The following is a 6,354-nucleotide window of genomic DNA, read 5'->3' on the forward strand; positions in this document are numbered from 1 at the left end:
GAGATCAGGAAGTCTGGATTCTTTTATCTAATGGTCTTTTTCATTTTTATCTAATGGTCTCCCCAGTCCATACTGAGTACTGGAAACGATACTGGGTGGGAGATCAGGAAGTCTGGATTCTTCCAGGATCCACCAGGAATTAGCTGCGCGTCACCATGTGACCCTTGACCTTGATCTCCTCCTTTGTGGGAGACCAGGGTCATAAGTGATGCCCTCTCATGGACAGGCCCAGAAGTCTAAAGTTTTGTGATTCATAACAAGAGTAATATTTTAAATTTCAAACTGAATGTTACTTAATGACTGAGCAGATAACACAGGCATGTGGTTCAAAACAGAATAATATTGGACTTGCCTGGTGGTCCAATGGTTAAGAATCCGACTGGCAATGCAGAGGACCTGGGTTCAATTCCTGGTCCAGGACGATTCCATATGCCATAGCCTGAGAGCCACAATTACTGAGCTTGTGTGCCCTAGAGCCCATGATCCACAACAAGAGAAGCTACCGCAAATGAGAAGCCTGTGGACCGCAATGAAGACCAGCACAGCTACACATAAACAAAGTCAATAAAATTCATCTATTAAAAAAACAGAATAATATGAAAAGATATGCTGTAAGAAGCCTCATCCTACTCCATCCTTATATACCACATTCCCTTCTTCCTCATCAAGAACTGTGGAGGGTCTTAGATTTTACTCTACTTGTGAGCTAACAAGTAACTCTGCCACTTTTTTTTTGAGACAAACCAAATTTATTTATTTATTCATTTATTTACTTGGCCACCCGGCACCCACATGGGATCCTAGTTCCCTGACCAGGGATCAAACCTGTGCCCCCTGCCTCGGAAGCAAGGAGTCTCAACCACTGGATTGCCAGGGAAGTCCCAACTCTGTCACTTTTCAATAGCAGAAGACCTGTGACAATTGGGGGAAGGAGGCAGTGAGCCTGCTGCTCACACTGGTCCTCCACACCCCCCAGGTGGATGCTGCACACTCTGTGGGTTTGCCTCACAGTTGAGGAACCCCAATCTCTGATTCTGGGCTGAGAATAACACACCTCCCAATCTTTGCCCTGCTGGGAGACTTTATCTTAATATTATTAATATCAGATAGCAAATGAACTTCTCTGGAGAGGGACACCACCTCTATCTTCTGAGGCTATTTCTACACAAACATCTTTGAAAAAATAATTCACAACGAAACTGCATCCAACCTCTGGTCAGAAGATGTGCAGAAATTTGTCTTTCAACACCTTCACTCCAACCATCTGGGTAACGGCTCTTCCTAGTTACTTTTTTAAAAGATATTTTTGATGTGGACCATTTAAAAAGTTTATTGAATTGGTTACAGTATTGTTCCTGTTTTATGTTTTGGGTTTTTTGGCCCTGAGGCATGTGGGATCTTAGCAACTCGACCAGGGATTGAACCTGAACGCTCAGCACTGGAAGGAGAAGTCTTAACCAAGGGACCACCAGGGAAGTCCCTCTTGCTAGTTTCTTGTGTATCTTCTCAGGGTTTCTATAGGCAACTGTAAGCAAATATGAATATGTTTTTGAAGCTTAACCTGTTTGCTGCATAAAAGCAGGTCACTGTACCCATCATTATGCACTTGGCTTTTTTTAACTTACCAATCTAAGTTTTTCCTCATTCTTTTTTACTTCTGTAGAGTAGCCACTGTATGCATATTACTTAGCCAGTCCTCTATAAATGGACATTTTTTGCTGTTTCAAACGAGGCTACAAGAGGTGATCTTGAACACATGCCGTTTAGAATTAAAGAGGGGTTGACTAGTAGCCCAAATGGTCACTGTATTGTAATTTAGTTAGATATTTTTAAATTGCTCTACATAGGCGTTGTTCCATCTTGTGCTTTCACCAGCTTTGTCAGTCAACAGCCAGGGCAGTTCTCTAGAGAACAATAAACAAGCAGGAAGCAACGGGGGACAGAAGGAGAAGGGGACCACAGAGGATGAGATGGTTGGATGGCATCACCGACTCAATGGACGTGAGTCTGAGCACACTGCCGGTGATAGTGATGGATGGGGAAGCCTGGCGTGCTGCAGCCCATGGGGTTGCAAAGAGTTGGCTGCGACTGAACAACAACAACAAGAGCTTCTCCTCCCTCTTCCAATCCTGCAGGCTTCTTCTAGTGCCCCTAATGGAAGAAGCTGAGAGGGAGCAGCTGGCAAAGCCCAGTGTCAACAAAGTGGAAGAGAGAGCTGAGTAACTTAATGACTGGCTGACCTCAAGGCATGTTGTCAAACATTTGCCTCTTTGCCAACATGACAGGTGAGAAATGGTATCTCAATGGACGTTTCTCTTACAATGAGTGAGACTGACCACTTCTTTATGTACGTTGTAGTTACTGTTTCAGTCGCTCAGTCCTGTCCAACTCTACAGCCCCATGAATTGCATGGGGTTGTAGGACAGGCTTGAAGCACAGGCTTCCTTGTCCTTCGCCGTCTCCCAAAGTTTGCTCTAATTCATGTCCATTGAGTCAATGATGCCATCCAACCATCTCCTCCTCTGTCATCGCCTTCTGCTTCTGTCCTCAATCTTTCCCAGCATCAGGGGCTTTTCCAATAAATCGGCTCTTTGCATTAGGAGGCCAAAGTATTGGAGCTTCAGCTTCAGCATCAGTCCTTCCAATGAATATTCAAGGTTGATTTCCTTTAGGACTGACTGGTTGGATATCCTTGCTATCCAAGGGACTCTCAAGAGTCTTCTCCAGCAACACAGTTCTAAAGAATCAATTCTTCGGCACTTAGCCTTCTTTATACACATAGCGACTCTTTATATTCTCTTTCTGTGAATTTGCTGTTCATACTCTTTGGCCATGTTTCAGTTGAGTTGTTTCAGTTGGTAACCTCTTAGTTCAGGTAAGCATGGGTGGCTGAGCAATTCCCCACCTACAGTATGTTCATGTCAAGAGGGAGAGGGGGACTTCTGTTGATGCAGTGGTTAAGACTTCACCTTCAAATACAGGGGGTGCAGGTTTGATCCCTGATCAGGGAGCTAGAATCCCCAAAGCCAAAACCTAAAACAGAAGCAATATTATAACAAATTCAATAAAGACTTTTAAAAATGTTACACATTAAAAAAAAAAAAAAATACAGGGACAGGAACTCAGGGGAATGAAACACTTCTGGGGGAATTTTGGACATGGTGAAACCCAGCCTGGGAGACCATAAAGGCCTCCAAGTGGTCCCCACTGTTCACTCTCCTAGTTCAAGACTATGTTCCTTGTGTCAACAGGCCCTGACCTGGAAACTGCCTGTGACTGCCCCCTTCCCCCACTGGAGTGGTCCCTTACCACCTTGGTCTGTGGCTTGCATGGTGGTTTGCACGCCTGTGGTCTCCTAGGTGAGCCCTTCCAAGACACACGCCGGCTCCTTATTTGGATGTGAAATACAGGTGGTCTTGGCCAATGCCGCTTCCTCAACTGACTCACCAGGGTGGGAAATTCTTTCACAAAGCAGGTTTTTTTTTTTTTTTTAAACCTGGAAAGTCCTGGAGAGTTTTACTCAAATTCAGGGCTTGTGGCCTTGGAGGTGAAACACACTTTCCCAAGGGGAACAGAAACCTGCCCAAAACGGTTAAGTCACGCAACAAGCTGGGAACCCCCGGGACTACTCACAGCTGGGAACCAGGGAGGGGGCAGAGAGCCCATGAGCCTCTGAGAGTCCATGCATGTCCCTCACACAGGGAACCTCAGGCCTCCAGTCACAGCCTGCTCACTCTCCTGGAGAAGAGCTGCCCCTCACTGAGTGACCACAGTGAGCACTATGCGTCACGGGTTCTGTTTCTCATGCCTGATGCCCCCGTGAGGTGGTGTGCTTATCCCCATTTTATGGATGAGAAATGGAGGCAGGCCCCGTAGAATCATGTGACCTGTGCAGGAAGCCTGCAGCCAGGTCCATTGCTTGGGATGAAGGCTGAGGGGTAGATGAGTGTGCTGAGGGAGGAGTGGGGTGGTGCTCAGTGAAGGAAGAGACTGGGGCCTCACTCAGGCAACCCCAGGGGACTTCCCACAGGCAGTGAGGCTTAAGTGGGGTCTGCATCAGGGAACAGGGGAGAAGATGGACAGGTGAGCCCTTGGGGTGAAGGTGAGAAACTTCCGGATGAGGTGGTCACGTACTATCTGTGTGGGGTCAGGCCTGGTGCTGCCCATGGGGGCTCCAGCACGGCCGGAATTAATGCTGCCTGGAGGGGCTCAGCACCACGCAGTCGGAACAGGAACCGAGGGCACGTGACCTCCCGACCCAGAGCTGGCCAGAGTTTCAGCCAGGGGTGGGTATCCTGAAGCCCTCTGACCTCGGGTGTGAGGAAGGGCCTTTTATTCCCATTTCATCAGTGGGGAAACTGAGGCTTTGAGAGAATAAGTTAGGCTGCCCAGGTGATGTTAATGTGGACTTTGAGCCCTTAGTCATTCTGATAGGCTGTTGTTGGTCAGACATAGATACAGCTCTGTGATCCATATATGATCTTTATCTGATGTGTCTCCCTTTATCGCACCTTACTTTCTCATTTGACAATACAAGATGCCTATTTTCCTGTATCAGTAAGTTTTAATGTTAGCATTTGGATGCATGATTTACTAACCAGTTTCCTGTCATTTCAATCAAATCCCTTATGATTATACAGTGGAAGTGAGAAATAGATTTAAGGAACTAGATCTGATAGATAGAGTGCCTGATGAACTATGGATGGAGGTTCGTGACACTGTACAGGAGACAGGGATCAAGACGATCCCCATGGAAAAGAAATGCAAAAAAGCAAAATGGCTGTCTGGGGAGGCCTTACAAACAGCTGTGAAAAGAAGAGAAGCGAAAAGCAAAGGAGAAAAGGAAAGATATAAGCATCTGAATGCAGAGTTCCAAAGAATAGCAAGGAGAGATAAGAAAGCCTTCCTCAGCAATCAATGCAAAGAAATAGAGGAAAACAACAGAACGGGAAAGACGAGAGATCTCTTCAAGAAAATTAGAGCTACCAAGGGAACATTTCATGCAAAGATGGACTCGATAAAGGACAGAAATGGTATGAACCTAACAGAAGCAGAAGACATTAAGAAGAGGTGGCAGGAATACACAGAAGAATTGTACAAAAGAGATCTTCACGACCAAGATAATCACGATGGTGTGATCACTCACCTAGAGCCAGACATCCTGGAATGTGAAGTCAAGTGGGCCTTAGAAAGCATCACTGTGAACAAAGCTAGTGGAAGTGATGGAATTCCTGAAAGGATATTTCAAATCCTGAAAGATGATGCTGTGAAAGTGCTGTACTCAATATGCCAGTAAATTTGGAAAATTCAGCAGTGGCCACAGGACTGGAAAAGGTCAGTTTTAATTTCAATCCCAAAGAAAGGCAATGCCAAAGAATGCTCAAACTACCGTACAATTGCACTCATCTCACACGCTAGTAAAGTAATGCTCAAAATTCTCCAAGCCAGGCTTCAGCAATACATGAACCGTGAACTTCCAGACGTTCAAGCTGGTTTTAGAAAAGGCAGAGGAACCAATATTCACTGGATCATGGAAAAAGCAAGAGAGTTCCAGAAAAACATCTATTTCTGCTTTATTGACTATTCCAAAGCCTTTGACTGTGTGGATCACAATAAACTGTGGAAAATTCTTCAAGAGCTGGGAATACCAGAACCACCTGACCTGCCTCTTGAGAAATTTGTATGCAGGTCAGGAAGCAACAGTTAGAACTGGACATGGAACAACAGACTGGTTCCAAATAGGAAAAGGAGTACGTCAAGGCTGTATACTGTCACCCTGCTTATTTAACTTCTATGCAGAGTACATCATGAGAAACGCTGGGCTGGAAGAAGCACAAGCTGGAATCAAGATTGCCAGGAGAAATATCAATAACTTCAGCTATGCAGATGACACCACCCTTATGGCAGAAAGTGAAGAGGAACTCAAAAGCCTCTTGATGAAAGTGAAAGAGGAGGGTGAAAAAGTTGGCTTAAAGCTCAACATTCAGAAAATGAAGATCATGGCATCTGGTCCCATCACTTCATGGGAAATAGATGGGGAAACAGTGGAAACAGTGTCAGACTTTATTTTTTTGGGTTCCAAAATCACTGCAGATGGTGACTGCAGCCATGAAATTAAAAGACGCTTATTCCTTGGAAGGAAAGTTATGACCAACCTAGATAGCATGTTGAAAAGCAGAGACATTACTTTGCCAAAGGCCCATCTAGTCAAGACTATGGTTTTTCCAGTGGTCATGTATGGATGTGAGTGTTGGACTGTGAAGAAAGCTGAGCACCGAAGAATTGATGCTTTTGAACTGTGGTGTTGGAGAAGACTCTTGAGAGTCCCTTGGACTGCAAGGAGATCCAACCAGT

The sequence above is a fragment of the Bos taurus genome, chromosome 23 (assembly GCF_002263795.3).
Source record: "Bos taurus isolate L1 Dominette 01449 registration number 42190680 breed Hereford chromosome 23, ARS-UCD2.0, whole genome shotgun sequence".
Lineage (NCBI taxonomy): Eukaryota > Metazoa > Chordata > Mammalia > Artiodactyla > Bovidae > Bos > Bos taurus.